This window comes from Rhinolophus sinicus, chromosome 2 (genome assembly GCF_057876585.1).
Source record: "Rhinolophus sinicus isolate RSI-liver-muscle chromosome 2, RSI-T2T, whole genome shotgun sequence".
NCBI lineage: Eukaryota > Metazoa > Chordata > Mammalia > Chiroptera > Rhinolophidae > Rhinolophus > Rhinolophus sinicus.
In genome coordinates, this window is record NC_142502.1 from 56,654,524 (window position 1) to 56,676,024 (window position 21,501).

Sequence of the window (21,501 nt, forward strand, 5' to 3'; positions counted from 1 at the left end):
GTGTCAAAGACTGTGGAAGGCCCTGGTGCCTGTACGCATGACTTAGCATCTAGTTCTAACTCACTTGACCTGGCTGAACATGGGGACATGCGGCAGTGAGCATGAGAGGAGTCTGGGAATGACTGAGAGTTGTAAGTCAGTCTGGAGGCAAGTTCTTGAAAAGTAGCATTGGTGCTATTTGGTGATAATGTCCAGCATAAATAGTACCTGAATCACAAAAACATTAAAGACAATAAAATGTTTTGATTACATAACTTGTTACAAAACATTTGGTATGGTACAGTTTTATTCCTGTTTTTTAAAAATATATATCTGTGCGTGTGTGTGTGCGTGTGTGTGTGCGTATACATAGAGATGTATATACACACAAAGATACACATATATGTATATATTTATATATTGCCTTCCTAATGGCTCTGTGTAACTATCAAATATTTTTATAAGATGTTACTGTTTTTCATAATTATGTTTCTATAATCTCAACCAAAACAGTGCTTAGTTTTTTGTTTGTTGGTTTGTTTTTTCAACTGTTTTAGACATGTCACTGGTGATGAAAACCTAAATAATAAGTCAGTGTGATACCAGAGCCAGTAGTTGTGTAAATTATTGCAATGTCACCAGAAAAGAATTATGATTTTATTTTAGAAATAAAAAAAAAACAAACTTCAGAAGTTTAAAATCCAATTTTATAAAAAGAAAGAACAATGAAGTCAATCACGTAGATATTTGGCAATCTGTGGGAAGTTTCTAGATATTTTAATGATATGTCTCCTTCTGGATGCCAACTATTTTTATTTTATTTTTTGTTTTTAAATACATATACATAATTTTTAAATATATGTATATCTATTTTAAATAGATATACATACACACACACACACACACACATATATATATATATATATATATATATATATATATATAATCTCTCAGATTTTCTAGAAGAAAATGATATTGTTTGCAAACAATGATAGTTTTGTTTCTTCCTTTATAATATTTATACATTTTTCTTTCTTTCTCATTGACTGGGACATGAAATACAACTGTATTATCATCTCTTCCCTATGCATAGGTAACTAAGTAAACATCAATTTCAGGCAAAAGTAGTTCTGCTTTAATCACTTTGATATTTCTAGTAAACCTTTCTTTTTCTTAATTATCCAGATAATCATTACCATTTTTTCTTTATTTCTACATAAACATAATATCAGAGAGAATATTGTTCTTCAATAATATTTTTCCACAATAAGGTTAGGCCATTACAAAAGATTAACAAAAGGTAAAAGTGGTAACTATAAATGTGTTCATATACAAGTGTGATGGTTTAGTGTCCTAAATAGAGTTTCATAAAAACATAGATTAGGGAAATTTGCAACCAGAGATACCTTTAGAAATGTATTTATGAACAAGAAAATTAATGTCTGGGGCAGTTAAAATATGCACCGCCCAAGTCCATCCCAGGTTAAGTGGCAGAGTCACTTGGTTCAGTTAATTTTTCCACCAACCCCCGGTGGCAATACCTCTGCAGGGTTTCCATTATTTTACTATGTAGTAATATGACTTTGGAAGAAACGCTATATGAAAAATCATTTATCTTAATACGGATAGATGTCTGTTTATATTCAGGGACTAGTATTAAGATACTAATTTTGAATTATTTATATAAGGTTAATGCAATTTTCATATAGATTACAAACCATATATTCTACAAATCACAATAGGGAAGGACTAAAAGTGATAGAGAATCCTTCACCATGGTTTTCACGGTTTGAGAACACTTAAATAAGAATTCAATACCTCAGTATTTACCCTGCCCACAAGAAGTTGGCAGACTATCAGATGAAGAGATACGGGTATATAAGTAGCATTTACAAAGTTGTGTTTTGCAAGATTGATCAGGGAAGTGATAACTGTAGAGAGGTATAAGCATACATTAGGAGGCATACTGGCCAAATATAGGAAAAGAGCAGAAAGACTAAGGGACTGGGCCATTGATGGTAGAGGAGTGGACAGCAAGTGGCAGGCAAAGAAAAAAACACTTTAGTTCAAAACCTGAGAATTCTGGTGGATCAATTTCCCTTCCTCACGCATCCTCCCACCACACCTTTTACGCATTAACAAAAGGGAACAAAGTGATAAAGGTCAAGTACAGAGAAACTGCTCTAACATCAATCCCAACAAACCTAACTGATCCCCTTCTAGTATCTTTTTGAACGTTACCACCAAGCCAAACCAGGGAATCACCATAGATTGCTCCTTGACCTTCAGCTTCCACCTTGCACCATTCAAGTTCCAATAACACTATTGAATACTTGAATAACATTAAGTATACGTGTACTTCCAAGGACATGCCATGGTTTCACACTGCTGTGCCTTTTCACTTGTGGAATGCCAGCTGCTAGGCAGTGTTCTATTTAGACCACATGACTGCACTAGTGAGTTAATGAATAAAAAATAAATTTATTGTCCTCCTTGGTTGGAATTCTTCAGTTTCAAACAGTATGTGTTTTGTTCTCCTAAATGGACCCTTAAATAGATGGACCATTTAAACAACTATGTACTGGCACTATATTATATATTTGAATAACAAGGACAAACAAAACAGCATCAGCATTCAGAACAAGTTAAAAAATTAATATGGAAACATTTCATTTAAGGTCATAGTACATAGTGTGGTGTATTTGTTATTGGTACCTGGCATGTAATAGGAATCTGATAAATATTTGAAACTAAGAAGAAAAATAAAGCAGAAAAGCAAGAAGGCAAGCAAGCAAGAAAGAAGGAAAGAGAAATAATTTGGAGTTAAAAGTCCAAAAGGTATGATCTTCCCACATATTTTTAATTCCCTATACAGGTAATATTTTATAAGAAAATTCAATACATAAAGAAATTGTATTATTCATTCCATTAGGTCTACACATACTTAATGATTGCTTGCTACAGCTTGTGTTAGGTGATAGAGATATAGCTAAGAACAAGATCTCTGTCTTCTTGGAGCTTTATTTCTAGCAGTAAAGATAGATAATAAGCAAAGGAAATATTCAAATGGTGTAAGTAATATGAAAATGACAAAATAGGCTATTGTGATTGAAAGGAATGGACAGAGAGTTTGGCTACTTTTGAGAAGGTGACTGAGACAAACTTTGTGAGGAGATAATGCTTGAGTTGAGACGTGGGTAAATGAAGAGGAACCCAGACAGAGAAAATATCACAAACACAGGCCATGTAGAGGGAACAAACTTGTCCAGTTCAAGAAACTGAATGAAAATTAGGGACAGGGTACATGGTATAAAATGAGGACAAGGTAATAGGCCTAGAGATATAGGGACTTAGAGTCCTATTGGTGAATTGATGGGAAGCTGATGGAGAGTAAGCAGTAAGCATGGGCATGACTATTGCTGCAGTAAGAGTGGACCATCACCATAAACATGCTTTGAGGATCATGAAATTCTTCCCCATGTTTCATGCCTGAAAGTCACATAATTGGCACAAGTTGAACTCCATCACCCTCGTTTCCACCAATGGCATATATAACTGAGTGGTGCTCAGTTCAATTAAACAAGCAGTTTCTCTCTTGACATCAGTCTTAGCAATGTTTTTTGGATTTGACACAAAAGCAACAAAATAAAAAATAAACAAAAAAGCTTTTTCGCAAGAAAGGAAACCCACAACAAAATAAAATGGTAACCTACTGAACGGGAGAAACTTTTTGCAAATCATATATCTGATAAGCAGTTAATGTGCAAAATATATAAATAACTCGTAAAAGTCAATGGCACATAAGAAAAAAATCTGATTCAAAAATGGGCAGAGGATCTAAATAGACATTTTTTTCAAAGAAGACATATAAATGGCAACAGGTACATGAAAAGGTGTTCAATGTCACTAATCATCAGAGAAATCAAAATTGAAATCACAATGTGATATCACCTCACATCTGTTAGAATGACCAACATCAACAAGACAAGAGATGACAAGTGTTGTGATGGTGTGGAAAAAAAGGAACCCTTGCACACTGTTGGTGGAAATGTAAATGGGTGCAGCCACTACGTAAAATACCACTGAGGTTCCACAAAAATTTTAAAATAGAACTACCATATGACCCAGCAATCCCACTTCTGGATATATATTTAAAAGAAATGAAAACGTGATATGCAAGAGCTACCTGCATCCCCATGTTCATTAGCCGAATTATTCACCGTAGCCAAAATATGGAAATAACCGAAATGTCCATCAACCAATTAATGGATGTGATGTGCACTTGCGTACACACACACACACACACACACACACACGAATATTATTCAGCCATTAGGAAAAAGAAAATTCTGCCATTTGTGACAACATGGATGGACCATGAGGGCATCCATGGGAAATAATCCAGCCAGAGAAAGATAAATACTGCAGGGTATCACTTATATGTGAAATCTTTAAAAAAAGAAAAAAAGTAAAGTAAAACTCATAGAAACAGAGAGCAGAAAAATAGTTGCTGGGGTTGGGGAGGAGTGGGGGAAATCGGGAGAGCTTGGTGAAAAGGTACAAATTTTCAGCTATAAGATGAATAAGGTCTGAAAATCTAATGTACAACATGGTGACTATTAGTTGATACCGTGTTTCCCCGAAAATAAGACCTAGCCGGACCATCAGCTCTAATGCATCTTTTGGAACAAAAATTCATATAAGACCCGGTCTTATATTATAGTAAAATAAGACCGGGTTTTACTTTACTAAAATAAACACAGTAACACTGTATTATATAACTGAAATTTGCTAAGAGACTAGAACTTAGTTGTCACCAAAAAATATCAATCAATTATCAATATGTGAGGTGATGGATGTGTTAATTAACTACATAGTGGGAATGCTTTTATAATGTATATCAAATCACCACAATGTACCTTTTAAATCTCTTATAATTTTATTTGTCAATCATACCACAATAAAGCTGAAAAAAAACCAAATAGACATTTCCTGAGCACCTACTATATGCTTATCATTTAGTTTAGTGATAGGGATACAAACATGAAAAACATGGTTCTTGTCTGAGAGATTATATAATGTAGAGGGAAAGACAGACACATTAACATAATTTTAGAATAATACATTATGTGCTAAGGTAGAGATATTGAAAATTTGGTGTGAGAATCAAATATCCCAGACTGGTGGTTCAGGGAAGGTTTCCTGGAAGAAGTAACACCTCAGTTTTGAGTTAATGAACCAGGCCAAAAATGGTTGCTCCATGTACAAAGAAAGTCTAAGCTAAAGAAGAGACACATTTTCATATAGATGGGTGCAAAGAAGGCCTTTTGAGTCAGTATTACTAAAGCTTCAAATATGAACTGAGGAGCAGTGGGAAAAGAGATTTGGGACATAAACAAGAAACAGATCAGAACAGGTTTCAAGGCCATTTCCAGCTGTTCAAACACTATCCTGAGTGCAATTAAAACCATTGGCGGAAGGTGAAGAGTAGGTTGGACCTAGTGAAATTTGCAACTTAAATAGATCTCAGGCAGCTGGTGGGGGACGTACATTTTTGCCCCAGCTACTATTCTGGAAGAAAATTACTTCTCTAGCAATGCCAGATCTCTTATAAATTCTTTAAACACCTTTTGAACACGATAGAGCAGTTTTAAAGAGAGTTACTTAATATGTTCCTTATAGTCTCCCACATTTTTTATTTATAAATTTATATACAGATAGATAATATGTCTATTATCTATCTATCTATATATCTATATCTATGTGTATATATATATAAAGTTATAAATTAACTTTATAGTTTAGGTATATGATGGCAAAGAAGCTGTGGGGGCAGAGCCCCAGAAAGTAGTTTACAGGCTCTCGGCCTCACGTGGAGGAGTGCTGGCTCGGGTAGTAGATGGCCGTCAGCTGTGGCTGATTGGCCGTCAGCTGTAGCCAGTTAGCCAATTAGCCGCCAATATAAGTGCTGCGGCTACGGAGGAGAGAAGGGGAAGAGAAGAATGGGGGCTAGCAAGAAGATGGCGGCTGGGCTGGCAAGTCTGGATGGCGGTTTGCGGACAGTGTGGATCCAGCCTCCAGTGAGAGTATAGTGCCGCCAGAGAGAATATAGTGGTATGACTCCCCTACCTATGGCTCCGTGGGTGTTCCTTTTTGGCCTCACCATATCCTGCATTCTTGTGTGGGGAGCGGGACCAGAGACCCCGCAGGCCTCCCGGCACGACAGAAGCAGAATAAAAAAGTGGTCTGTTGATTTGCCTTCTTAGCTAGACATTCCGCTAACAGAAGCCTGAGAAGTCCTTAGTTTTCTAATATTACTCTCATATTCCAAGACAGTAGTGAATTTATCTGACCTAGATATGACAGGGGATCTTCTCTTATCTATATCTGCAACCTTTTTGCATCTTTTCTCTGAAAATCTTTACTCCTCTTTCTGATTTGATTCCATAATTGGAAAACCATGCCTTCTTAAAAATCGTGTGATTATAAATTTTGCATTTTTTTTATCTGAGGGTGTCCTTTGTCATCTTACATATCTTACCTACAGTCCACTGACCTTTCAGCAAGTCACAGAAGCACTGCTCTCTGATCAAGTCATCACACACCTGTGGTGAGGATGGAAGTCTCAGATATCTGTTTCAAGTGTCTGTATTAGACCGACCCTAATTAGCTATCCTGTCTGGAAACTCCTAACACCTTAGAAATCATAGCCCAGCTTAAAGTCTTGGCCAATATTGATATGCAGGTTTCACTGATATTACATAAACCCGTTATTAAGCTACTGTCCCATTCATCTCACCTGTCACTGGAGTAATGCTTTTAAGAACCTGTACTTCTGCCATTCTGTATTCATAATTAGGCATAAGTGGCTAATGAAAACATGACATAGTTCATTACTACATTTCTCTGGAGAGGAGATCAAAGATTTTTTTCAACATTTAATAATTGATTATTTTCACACTACGGACTAATGATTGATCATTTGCATAGTTTTATGCACACAGAGATAAACTGAGGAGTTAACCTTTAAATTCTATTTGTTGTCTCTACTCTCCTTTTTTCAGTGTTTGCTTTTCTCTATACTCTTCCATATCAAAATAATTAAATATTATTGATACTGTCAATTTCTCCTCCAAATAAAAAATGAAAATCCTCATTTGCATGAATGTGTTCATATTCACTTGTTTATTTGCTCCTTCATTATTTCATTCATTCACTTAATTATTAAACCTTCTTTCTCTTTAATCAAAGCTTGAAAAACAGTCTTGGTACTATTACAAGCCCCTGGGTTAGGCACCAGAGATCTAGATGCAAGTCCTAGCTTTGTAACTGTGAGTCAGATAATTTCGCTTCCCTAGACCTCAGTTTACTCATATAAAATTGGAATGGATTAAATTCATTATGTTAAATAGGCCATAGGCCTTTCGCAGAATCGGAGAACTGCAAACTCACTCTTCAGAAAGGAGAAAAATGCTCATACCCACATACATATAAAAGTTTGCTTTGATTTATTGGGACTCATGGCGTCCTAAAGCCTGTGTATAATGCTAAAGAGATTCATAAGCTCCTGGTTATGAACCATTGAACTAGAATGGCCTCTACCTTTAAAGTTCCATTGAACCTTTCTCTGGAAAGTGTAGTTCACAGAGTGACAGTTCATCTGCAAGTTTGTTAGGCATCCCAGGTCCTGCCCCAAACCTACTGAATAAGAATCTGCATTTTAACAATTATCTTCAGGTGACTCATATGGACATTGAAGTTTGAGAAGCACAGCTATCAGGTTTGGTTAAAACAAATTTCCTGCAAAAGCAGAAAGGAAGATAATGATGATTATCTCTTTCTCTTATCTCCATGATGTCCTAAACTACAGACAAAGCAGAGCTAAGGTGTTTAATCTGGGACTCAGGTGAACCTCAGATTCTGGATTTTGTTTTATTCAGGGAAGAAGCATTTCTTTATATTATGTTATGATGTTTGTGTTAATGATAATCCTGATTAAATACATATATTATTTGGGGAACCTAACACCCTAATGGCCCCACTCACAAAACAGGAAGAGGAAAAACAAAGCGTTAGTTTGGCTGTATAAAAGTAATTCTAATGACAGTCATTTGTGTGAACCACTTAGCATGTATGCCTAATAACCATTCAGGATAATAATGATTTTGCAATCCATGGATAGACACAATGTATCAGGTTCTCATTGCTGTAGGTTTTGTTTAATTATAGTAGCAAATCTTAGAGATGCATTTATTCTTCATAATTTGTTATTCTTGCAGCATGGAAATCAGCTCAGAATCTTTCCAAATTAGGGAAAATATTAGTTAAAAGGAACATATTGAAGATAAAAAAATATTTATTATATAAAGCTATTTAGTATTTATACAGGATCTACATTCCAAAGTGTAAAGAATTTGGTTCAAAACATATAAAATAAATTTAAAAGTATAAGTATTCATTTGCAGAGATTAGACGTGCACTTACATATTATATCTGCCCAAAATTATGGTAACTTTTGAAGTTCTCTTGGGTAAATGCTACTACATTGATCTGTAAAATTGTGAGTTACTATATTTCCAAAATGACTTCTCAAAATGGAAGGAACTAAATGTATTAGAAGCATAGGCGATGTATGAATTAAGGGACAAAAAGGAAACCAAATAAGAAAGAGGAAATAGGTTATGAGTGGCAAAGGAGGTAGAGATGAAATGAACAGACTGTAAATCTTCATGCATAAATGCAGTGACATTTACTGAGCCAAGAAAAGAAATAGAGGAGGGATTAAGATATTTTTAAAGTATTTATGCACCTTTTGTCATACCAATGCTAGTCACTCAATGCTCCACACAATTCAATTAAATCAATCTTTCCCTGTCTTTCTCTCTTTCCCTGTCCCTCGCTCCCTCTCTACCTTCTTCCCTCACTTCCTCCTTCTCCCTCTTCCACTAAGGTAGTAGTAGTGCTTCTTGGTATTCTAGAAAGGGTATAATATATTAGAGAAGATGCATCATTTTATTTCCAATAAAGATTTCTTATGTTTAGCAACTCTATGACCTCATGTGAGTTAATTGAGTTTATGGTTAGTCATCTCTCTCTGATAAGAGCTTTTAGAAAACTGTACCTTATTTGCCTATAAGCTCTTAAGTCATTTGCTTATCACTTCTTACCTAAGCCACTGGTTTAGTGGAAAACTACCTTCTAGTTTCCCAATCCATTTATCTCATGCTTCTGCTTTGTGAGTAATGGGCAATTGCTGCCAAAACAGATCTTTCTTACAAACTTAAAAGTTAAAAAAACAAGGAAATAAGGCTGATTTTTCTTTTTTCACATTCAGTTAAGAGTTTTGATAACTTCCGTTGAACTGATGAAACAAGCACTCTGGGTTCAATGTAAGGGCAAGGTTTGGGTCCAGGGAGGCAAGGGTGAGAGGATATAGGTGCTAGTTTCCTAATCACAGAACTAAATTGCCCCTGTGACTAGTAAGTGTCTGATCAAAAAAACCCTTCTGTTCTGTTGCATCTCAAATTGATTCATGCCAGTTTATTCATTTGCTAATCTAGAGCATTCATCTTGTACTTTCACAAACTAGTTTAAAAGACGTTCGTTGAATAAAGACAATAATTCAAGCAAATGATGTAAGAATATGCACTGTTCCTTCTTCGATGTGAATTACTTTACAGTCCATTTAGGTATTGATTTATTATTTATTTTTCTCTATATTTTTTGCTCTGCAGATTTGTTTTCACATTGGATATCATGTCCTAGGTAAAGCAGGTTTTAAGTGGATGATAAGGTTTTACAGTGCCTAACCATAATGTCACATACAATTATCTTTTAATAACAGTTATAATGATGATGTACATCTACCTCTTCCCAAGTAGATGCAAAGATTGCCTCTGCTCCTGGGCCTGCTTCATTCTGAGGGCTGATGTGCTTGAGGAAGGAGCTGAAGGGTAGGAAGAATCCACAAAGATCAAAAACTAAGATGGAACTAAGAAGAAAATACTGGAAAAGATACTACAAACAGAGGTGAGATTTACCCTGCTCAACTAGTTCTGTATCAGGTTTATCTTTCCTGTCCTCTTGTTTGTCCTGTGGTGTCTCCTCCCAAGTCGAAAATCTTTGTGTTTCTCTTTATAGCAAACTTAAGAATTGACATTTTCTGAATTTAGAGTATTTAAATAAGTTAGGTATGCATCTGTGAGTGTCTCCATGTGTTCGTGTGTATATTTATGGATGTGTGTTATATATTTACAAGTGTATGTATGTGTACTGAATTTTCACGCAAATATTTTTGCATGTGTATTTATATATTGGTCAGTTTGTGTCGCATGTGCATAAGTAGGTATGTATGTGTGTGTATATTTGAGTGTTTATATGTGTGCTTATATTTTAGTGTATCAGGAAGACAAATTTAAGAAAATAGCTCATCTGCATAAATTTTTGGTTTGAAAATGAACTTTCTATCATTCTGGGCTATTTATATCCGGTCTGAGTCAATGAAATTTTTGTGTGCTTCAGGAGAATAATTTTAGGATGAAGGGAAATTGACCTTGGACAGTTTCCAGGGATTTGGGCAATTTCCAGGCTAGGTAATTAATTGTGACTTGTATGTTTTCTGAACCCTGCTGTTTCAACTAAATGAGGAGTCATTTTCTTTTATAAGCAATTTTTATTCTATCTATGGATTGCTATACCCCATTTAAGAGGCAGTCTGTCTCATCAGCAAGGAAAAGGCTCCTATTCAATACAAGTTCACCAACTACTTAGCAGCTTTAATTAGTAATCAAGAAGTTCCTAGCAAGTCTTGGAGGTGAAGTACAATTACTTTTCCTTTCATGAAATTCAACCCAGTATATTCAAAATCTTAGAACAAAGCTTAGCACAGGCTATGAAACTACTGATAATAAATAGGCTTTCAATATTTTTCGTACTTTTACCAGCAAAGTGGTTTGTTTTTAAACTTAGTTTCTTTTTATCTGCATAAGGTATAATTAATTACACAAAATTTCAGCTCCCTTTTAGAGAGCTGAAAACCACATGTAATTTTTCTTAATAGGTTGGATTTTTTTTCCTGGTTGGCAGCATAGAAACTTCTTTCTGGGAATCACAAAATTATCGTAACAAGTTGAACAGGATGCAAATCTGGCCTGAAGTTTTCTCACAATTGCTGTAATAATATATACAGTTCATCTACTCCTCAGGTTGCCATTAGGAATAAAAGCATATTATCTCAGTAGGATGCTGTTATCTCTCCAGTTACACAACCTGCCTACAGACAGAGCCCAGCTTAAATCAGTACCTGAAACGTTATGAGACCACATAGACACGGAGATAATGAAGTGACTCTTAGTTTTCACACCTGGTTAAGAACAGCCAATTCTGAATGGAGGAAACATGGGTCAATTTTATCGCCTACTTTTATGTATAGAAAATTATAGTAAATTTCCCCCTATTCTATATATTTTTAACATTGAAATTTCCAACTTATAATTTTCACAGAATATTTGCAACTAGGTGTCGAGGGGAGTACAGTGTAATAAAGAACCAATGTACTTCAGATTTCTTCAGATATTTAATAAGCAATATACAAGCATATTTGAGTATATGTATTCCTTCCTTCCTCCCTCCCTCTTTGCCTCTTCTTTCCTTCCTTCCTTCCTTCCCTACCACCTATCATATTTACAGTTTTTCTTTACTTTGCCTCAAATTTAAATGCATTATGAGAAAAAAAAAAAACATCTGGTCAAATAGAGTAGGAAACATGAAATTAATCAAGATCATTCATATATTAAGTAATATAATTTATTTATATATATATATATATATATATATATATATATATATATATATATATATATACCATAAGCCTTTTTATAGTTATTAGGGACAGAAATTTGTTTTGTTTTGGAGCTTCCTAGTAACCATTGAAAGAGATAATTACTCATTCAATATATCAGTAATAAAATCAGTATGACTCCTCTGAAAAACAAAGTGTGAGAAACATTTCTTCTGCAGATCATTCTAAAAGGACCCTGTATAATGTAGTGAACTGGATTTTTCACAATATCCTTATTTTACATTCAGCAGTATATTCCATGGGGCTCAAAGTAGACTGAAAACATAATGGTAAGTATAGTTCAGTGAAATCAATTCTGGATGAGGTGAGAACAATGCATTCCTGGTGCATATGTCTCAAATTTAAAATATATAAAGGCAAGATTAGAAATTGGAAAGCCATAGGCCAAGTTTGGCTACAGATCTGTTACATTTGTCTTGCTTTAGTTAGTTTGAATGCCTAAGGACCAGTGTTTCTCAGACTAATTGCACTGATTCAATAGTTCTGTTTTTAAATGTGCCATCCTTCATGAAGCAATAGTTTTGAACGATATAATTACAAATAAATTACTAGACAAAAATAAATGAAAAAGACAAAAATATAAGCCTATATTTTCTATTATTAGATTTAAGAGATATAAATTACTTTCAACTTCCTATAATATTTTCTAAATGCTTTTCTCTTCATTTCTACATTTACCACTGTCCCATAAGGAACACTTTGGGAACCAGCCTTCACTGTAAAACCTGTTTTCAGGGGCACCCTTGTCTCGACGAGGCCCCTCTCTTCCATTACTCTACTTCCCACCGTGATCCAATGTCTTACTCCAGACCCACTTCCTCCATTTACAGTGTAGGCTTGGCAACTGGAAGTAGCTAAATTTTGGACCATTTACCCTAGAATTGTCAATTTTCAACAACAACAAAAATGTTAATTCGCATAACTAAGCTTTTAATGACTACTAGATTGAATGGGGTCAAAGTTATACTTTCTTATAATTTACTAGGGTATAAATGAAACCGGAGGCCTAACGAGTTCGGGGCTCGTGCTGCCTGTGCCACCCAGCCAATAGACTGACTAAGGAGTTGGGCCATAGAATAAGCATTTATTATCAGAGCACCGGTAGTCTGAGAAGGCAGCAGGTTAACACCTCCAAAAATTGCCTTACCATTTTCAGGCCAGCTTGTGGGTTTTAAAGAAAAGTTTGGGCATTCCTCCAGAGGTTACAGGATGGTTGGGGGGGGGGGGGGGGGTCTGCGTCTGCATGGAGCCTCCTTCACTGTGGCCACATGATTCTATGGTGGAGTCAGCAACCCAGGAACAATGAGGGGAGTAGGCTGGAAAGAGCTAGACCGTAGAGATTGTGATCAATAAACCTAAGGGTATTAATCATAAGCTTCAGGGTAATTTTCTAAAACAGAGAACTGGGTGGGACAGGGGACAGCCAGAGCTCAAGACACAGGGGGATGATCTATTGTTAAGCTACCGGTAGGTGAAGGAAAGGTGAGGCCAGGGCCATAGGGAGGTCTCTACTGTAAGGGTGCCAACAGTGCCCTGTTTCACAAATATTCTATAGTACCATCTAACTCTGCATGGAGGTAAGCTGCATCTGTATAGGATTTTCAGTCCTGGCTCCAGCACACAGTCCCTCCAGCAATCATGCAACCTCTTGGAATTACCATATTCTTATCTACTAATCATCCTAAAAAGCCTGTTCCAGTTAACAGGCTTTATAATGAAAATCAAATGAAATAATGTGTATCAACACTTTGGAATGATGCAAAATGTTATTTGCACAAATTAGGTTATTTGTTTACAAACATATGTACTCACTTTCAAATGGCAAAAAATTAAAAATAAGTGAAATCATTATTATTGTACTGTGTGTAACTTTTGAGACATCATTGAAATACACTTTACTTTTACATGTTACAAACCTCCAATGTATTGTCACTATTGTTGATTTAGACAATTATCTGTTAGAGCAATTAAAACTTTTCACAATCTTCTATATTTACATTTATTTTTACCACTACCGGAGTTCTTTATGTTTTTATGTATTAGGGTGGTGCAAAAGTTATTGCGGTTTAAAAGGTTAAACATAATGGCAAAAACTGCAATTATTTTTAGATACCAATAGATACATGTTTCTGTCTGGTATTTTATTCCTACCACATGACGAGCCTCTTTTAACATACCTAGTACAGTTTTTGCTCCCTTTTTTCATCTTTGATTTTTTTGTAGTTTGAATATGATACATGGAGGTGAGTGTGTGTGTGTGTGTGTGTGTGTGTGTGTGTGTACTTTGTTTAGTTATCTTGTTTAGCGTTCTCTTGACTTTTTGAATATGTAATTGGATTACTTTCATTATTTTAAAAAAATTCTTGGGAAAAAACCTAGCTCAGTGCCTGTTTTTGTAAAGTTTCTCCTGTATCTTCAAATATTTCTCCTGCTTTGTTCTCTCTCTTCTTCTGTAATTCAAATTACATATATAATAAACCATTTTTTATTATCCCAGAACTCTTATATGCTCTGTTCCGATTTTTTGTTTTTGTTTTCCTTTTATTCTTTTTATCTTTTTTTTTTTCCAGTTTGGCTAATATTTAATGGCCTGTCTTCAAGTTCACAGATTTTTTCTCAGAGATATTGAGTCTACTAATAAGGACATTGAAGGAAGTTGTGATTTGTGATAATATTTCCTTTTATTTCTAGAATCTTCATTTGAATATTTCCAGTAGTGTCCATTTTTCTGCTAAAATTCTCCATCTGTTCATTCATGTTGTCCACCTGTTCCATCAGTTCCTTTAACACCTTAATAATAGTTATATTAAAGTCCTTCTCTGATCATTCCAGACTTGGGGTCATTTATGAGTCTAGTTTTCTCCATCACTTTGACTCTTGACAATGGGCTGTTTTTTCCTCACATTTTTGTATAGCTTGTCATTTTTTACTAAATGCTAAACATCAAGTGTAAAGCAATGGAAACTTGTGAAAGTTATTTTTGTCTGGAAATAGGGCATGCCTCGTCTACTCCAAGACCATTAGTTTGGGACAGTGAACTAATATTTAGAAGTAGAGCTTCAGTGCAATTTGGTCTTTGGACTAAATTCCTATAGAATTGTCTTGTGCTTAGAATAGGGGCAGGGGTTTGAAAAGAGTGGGATGTTGTGCGTTACTGACAGTGATAGCCAGTCCTGTACTTTGCACCTACGTTACTGAGAGAAGCTCCCTCTTGCCTCTCACCCTGTTTCCTATATTTCTCATAAGCACCTGATGGAGGGCCACATAAAACCACTGGTGAGTGAGTTCGAATTCCCCTTGTGTCAGGGGTTACCAGAGATTCTGTACTGTCATTTTAGCCCATACTTGGCCTTTAGTAATTTGTTAATCTTTTAGCTGATTTCTTTTTAACCACCTGTATGGTAGCCAGGTGTTCTTTTGATTTCTGCCGCATATGACACCATCCCCATGTCCCATTTCTCCATGGAGGGATCTACCCATGGGTGAGTAATTCTGGATATTTGTTTGCCCTGTGAACTCAGTTTTCTTATGGATTCAAGAAAAGTTATGATTTTGTAGTTCACCTGGCTTTTATTATTGTTAGGATACTCTTTCCAGTTTTGCTCATCTAGGTAAAACAAGACCTTCAGTTGATGAGTTTCATTTCTTGGGGAAAAATTTTATACCACACTAATGATTAAAGTACAGAATTTATTTTCTATATTTCTACTTAATTTTGTTATGGAAAGTATGATTCCTATTAGTTATTCTGTGTTCATTATATGCTACTTCCTGCATTACTATATTATATTCTGAAAATTCCAAAATTTTCCTGACGGCATGAAAGAGTGAATGTCACTTGCTAAGTATCTAATTGGAAAATACACTCATTTCACTTTTTACGATCTGAAATGATTATGTCATTTCAAACTATTAAGTATGGAGAAAACATAATTACTGAATGAGAACTTACAGTGCTACTCGGTGTCTTACGGATTTCTACATATTATCTAATTCCATGTTCATAACCATTTTGTAAAATTTTTACATAATGGGAAAAAGAATCTTAGAGATACTAAAATATTAGACTTTGGTCTCTCAGCTAATAAATAGTCAGATGGGAATATTAACCCAGTTATGTCTAATTACAGACCTATCCTTTTCTTCTGTATAATGCAGTGTTTCCATGGAACCCTATAATAACATAGGTAAATATTTGTCTTTATTAGTCTATAACTTGCTGCTTATCCCCTCTTCTCTTTACATTATTTTTATGTTCCATTGTCCAATATTTTCATCTTCTTCTTTGTTGTGCAAGCTCGCCACTGTCATGCTCCAAACAAGCCAGTCATTTGCTGACCTTCCATGCTTTCCATAAAACCTTATCTGTCTTGCATCTGATTCACTCCAACATTTTTATTATCTTAAATAACACATATATTTTATCACTTCTAAAACATTCATTTGTTAATGTTGCTATTAAAGTAAAAAGGCAATGCAGAGACAAAATGGTTACCAAAGACCTGTCTCTATTATGACAATAATAATAAAAAAATTAATTAGTCAAAATTCAAGAATTTAGAATTCTCATTATTTGCAAAGTGTCTCTGGAACAAAACCAGGAAAACACAGCCCCTGAATTGAAGTGAAGATGCACTCAACCCAGGAATAGCCAGCAGACACAGAACAAGAGCCAAAGAGCCCATCATTTCCTCCGATCCTTCAAGTTCACTGCATAGAAAGAAAGGAAGCTTTCACTTAGAGTAAGCCTTGTTTATGTTTTTCTGTTTTGTTTTCAGAACACAAGTAAGAAATAGGAGGCAGAATAAATTAGAAAATTAGGGAGAAAAGGAACGGGAGAGGTGCACCAGACTCAGGGTTGGCGGCATTGGTTATAACAGCAATAATAACGAGGGCAGAGGGGTGACAGAAACTGCATGAGCAGCAGACATTTGAACATCAGAGAAAAAATACTATGACAAAGAAATAAAGTAAAAACATCTGTGCATCAGGCCAAAAGGTAAAAGGGAAGTATGCTTATCTTCAGTCTACCTCTTTGATAAAGGAGAAAAGTCATGGGCTTTGAAATTTCTAACCTAGGGTTAGATGAGAAATCCACCCTAGATAATATAAATATGTGACTCTCAGACTTTGATAATTAAACAAAGCCTTGCATTTAATTTGTGACCCTGTTCTCAATTTCTAGAAGTATGTAAGCTATGTAAAATCTCAAGGCTTCGCTATAAATATGAAATCATTTTAAATACTTCAGGGTGTCACAGATGTAGGAAGGAGTACCAGAATTTGGATATTTACATGGCTATAACTAAACCAATGGTTATTAAAAACTCTTAAAGATTATTCCAGCTCAAATATTCTATACATTTTCCATTCAGTTATTACTCATGGGACATAATTTTCTAAAATATAATATCTCATAGTAAGTTCAATGTTAATGGACATTGCTACTTTCAGTTCACCTCTACAAAGATTCATTGAATACCCTCCATGCATTAGTTGGGGAGCTAGGCACTAGGGTTAAGAAGATTAATAAGCAACCCATTTCAGAGTAATCCAGTGGAGGAAACACATAAATATATCAGGCCAATGTGATGTGTAAGGGCATAATGTGGTACTGATGATCTTGCACATGTTACCAATATAGAGAAAGGGCATGTTTCCTAGCCTGGGGTATAGGAGATGCCTATTAGAGTAGATGACAGCTATACTCAGTCTTGAAGGAATAGTCTACACGTAGGCAAAATAAAACAGCAATGAACCCTTTTCCTTTGATTATTTGAAAAAATTTACACACCCTTCAAACTCTTAAGTATTAGAGAAACATTAAGGCCATGAGAAAATATACATATATACCATTTTTTGTTTAATGGTTTTGATTTAAAATCTACTGTAATTACACAAAATTGACATTCTTATATCCTGTGGTTTAGGTTCAAATTTTAACTTCCCGACATAAAAATTCTCAATTCTTTGATCTGCCTTACACTATAACCTACATAGTCAGGAATAACTAATTAAGAGTTTAATAATGCATTTTAAATACAATATATTTGCTGTAAAAGTTTCTTTCTTGGTTTCTGTCTTAGTGAGGGATTCATTAACCTCAGGATTCACATGTTTAAAGCATTCCATCATTAGGAAGTAACAAGGATGAACATATATCATACCACAGATAAGGAGCCTACCAACACAAGCATTTATTGAAGTCTTTTGTCATTGTTGGGGAACAATTTCCCATTGGTCTCTCACATTGCTGCACATCTTATAAAAGAAGCACTGGCTGCTTTGGTCTTAACTATTTTAAAAATATATTTGTAAAGTAAACAGCCTTGGAAGATAGAAATAGCATCTCCTCCTAGAGCAAAGGGAGGCGTGCTTACCATCCATTATAAAATATTTGCATTCTTCATTTCAGGGTCCCTTTCTTACAATGTTTCAATATGATTTGGTCTGCTCTCTGTTGCCTTGTGGAAATTGGGAACCAACGCAAAAATGTTGATACTCTTGCTACTGCTGTTGTGAATAATACAGTGTCCGTCATCTCTGATCCAGAAGTGTAATGTCTTCTACCAGCATCCATGAATCTGTGTCAGATTTTCACAGCAGCTTAAAAGCAGAGTTACATCTCACTCCCTTCAGAGTTTTTGATAACGTTGGTGATGAGGATGGGATGCTGACATGGGATGAGACATGGCTTTCTTTCTAGAAAAGGAAGAATGAGGATCGCACAGGTCCATTAATGGGATTTGAGGGAAGTCTCTGGAAATAGTAGCAAATTATATAGTAACTGGGCAACTATTAATAATAGTCCTCCATTTTTTGGTGCTTAATGAAGAGAAATTGAGGATGTCACTGCAGACTAAGTAACAAGAAATAAGTAAAATACAGTCACGAAAACGCTGTTCTGTAGCTAATTCTCTTCTAGGTGGAAGGACTTCCTTGCCAATCTGATGGCGAGCCTCTGATCTGCAGCACTAGTTCGTAGTGAGATTAGTGTTGGGTAAGATTAGTGCTGGGTAAGCAGGAGGCGGCTCCCCATTTGAGACAACAGTTAGAGAGATGCACACATACATTGAGTGTGAAAGGGGGAACTCCATGAACAGAAAACAGACGAGTTATTAAAAGTTTGACTGGTTCACATAGAAAGAAGGAGGTGTGGAGCATATTGCTCGTAAAGGAATAACGGCAAATAATAGGTTGTCTGATGCCCAAACCTCTCCTTCATTCCATCATACCAAACTTAGACCCATATGGAAGTGACAGTAAAATCTCTCAGAGTTTTTTTTACAGCGGGTTCTGGCTGCTGTGAGGGAGTGTTAGCTCTCGTGGGAAGAGTTCCCTGAGATAGAAAACCTCCTGTGGGAAACCAGAGATGTGGCATTGACTAGTATCTGAGCTCTTACTGCCCTGTAATGAGTTTTGAATTCTGATTAATGACCCACTGAAGAATGAGAAAGAGACCCAAAGAAATCTAGATAAATTGTTAAGGTCACCACCACTGTGCAAATAAACTCCCTCAGCCTTGCTGTTAAAACCACCAAGTGCTTAAGAGAGGCTCTCTAGACAATGGGGCATCTAATGCCCCAAACCATGGTGAATTCCTTAAAGACGGTCACCACCCTGTGAGCCAATGTCGAGTCAGTCAGAGGTCACAAATCCGATGCCCTTAGCAAAGAAGCAATGTGGTGATGGTTTTTGAGTCCAGGGATTCCCAAGGCTGAAGTACCAGCTATGAGAGCTTTGCTTCCCCCTATAGAGTATTGGGTGGGCCAAAAATACTTGAAGTTCATTTGGCTATTCCACAATCCATTGCCACATTACTTGAACTGAGAGTACATATGAAGTCTCTCTTTTTTCTTGCTCCTGATTCCTCTCTGCCCCTTTACCCTGATCTATAATTTAAAGTGAAACATAAGTAGAGGCCAAGGTATCCCTATCCCTGACAGGGACGAAAGGACACACTCGTATGCACCCACCTAAGTATGCTGGATCATTTCAGGGGAGAGGAGTCAAACTTTATAAATATGTTGAATTTGGATGCCCAGGTTGCCCTGTTACCTGGATCTACAGAACACTCAGATTCAGCTAATGGGAGTTAGGAAGAATTTACAGTGGAAAAGGCAAGCTAATCTGATCTTGCAGATGGACAACTTTGGGCCAATTTAATGTGATATTTTTGTTGTTTCTACATCTGATTGTATAGTAGGAATTAATGTGTTATATGCTTATAACACCCAGTAAGTGTTATATGCTTTCACCACCCATTAAGTGCCTCACAATTGGGAAAGGCCATGTGTAAGGAAGTGCAAATGGAACGTGTAAATCACTTTCTAGTCTTCACCCTGTTTCTTCCCAGATGGCCCAACAGAAACAGTATCAAATTCCGGAAGGGAAAAAGGAAACCACAGCCCTGATTACAGACTTGAAGGGAATCTGGGTAGTAAAAGATTCAGTATTTTAATAGAACAGCCCAGTATGACTACTGAAAAGAATGAGAACTAGAAGCTTAGAATGGATTATCACCAACTGCTCAAGTAACTGAATCCATTGCACAGACTAAACATTTTCTATAGTATCTTGGACAGTGTCAATGCCTTCTTTTCTAGCCCACTGATTCCTGAGGACAAACACCAGCTCACATTCATGTGTCATGGTCACCAATATACATTTGTAGTAACCCCCCAAGTTACTACAGCCTATCTCCAGGGGTAGCTAAATTCCTCTGCAATCTGCCTTCAGTAGGTGGGCAGTATGAGTGCCTCTTCCCTCTGCTGTAGGAACCTTTAACTATATTATGATGCCCTATTGATGACAACGTCAGAAGTTTCTATTAGAAATGCCTAGACTGTGGTGTTATCATGTTTCCACCAGCCAGGGTGGCTGATAAACCCTGACAAATCAGGGCTCTGCTTGTCAAATACATTTTCTTGGGATTATATGGGCAGATTTGCAGTAGTCAATCCCTGTTGCAGTCAAACAAAACAAAACAAAACAAAACAAAAAACTGCTATCTATTCAACTCCAAACAAAAAAGATGCTCAGCATCTTAAAGGAATTTTTGGTACTAGAGACAGTATGTGCCTCACTGTCTATATACACCTTCATTTCAGCAAATCCAAAAATTAGCATCCTTTGACTGGGGCCCAAACCAATACACTGTCTTTGAAACTGTCCAGTAAGCTGCAGTACATTCTCACATCTGGATCCCCACATCCGTAAGAGATCTGTGAGATACAAGTCTCTATGGCTAATAATTCTACTCACTGGAGACTCTGGAAAAGGGACACAGCCTTGAACTTGCAGATGCTCTTTGGGGTTTTGGAATGCTCACCTCCCTAACATGCAGGGTACACCCTTACCAGGTATACATCTTTTGGGAAGTAGCTATTAGCTTGCTACTGAGCTCTTATCAAAATTGAACTCCTTACCCACGGAGGTTTTATGACTGTCTGCCTGCTGTTTTCATTTTGGGGTGATCAACTCAGACTCAGTGACTAATTATGTAAGCAAGGGTCCTACTGACTCACTTAGCAAATGGTATATTCAAGCCCTCGGCTTGCCTGGCTCCAGTGGCATCTCAGTTTTACATGAAAAAATGGCTCTCCAAAACTTGCAAGGAAACTGTTGCAAGGGTCCTAAATTTAATTCTCTGCTGAATCTGC

General features: G+C 36.2%; 1 protein-coding gene across 6 annotated transcripts in view; it reads right to left on the reverse strand.

Annotated features, from left to right (window-relative positions):
* The window catches only part of FUT9 (fucosyltransferase 9), a 172,421-nt gene that overhangs the window by 144,256 nt on the left and 6,664 nt on the right, over positions 1-21,501 (reverse strand). For 2 of the 6 annotated variants that reach the window (XM_088795551.1, XM_088795549.1), the window contains exon 2: positions 6,521-6,584. The exons of the other annotated variants lie outside the window; for them this stretch is intronic. The gene's annotated coding sequence lies outside the window, so the exon portion shown is untranslated. The remainder of the gene's footprint in view (positions 1-6,520; positions 6,585-21,501) is intronic. 6 annotated transcript variants of the gene reach the window in all.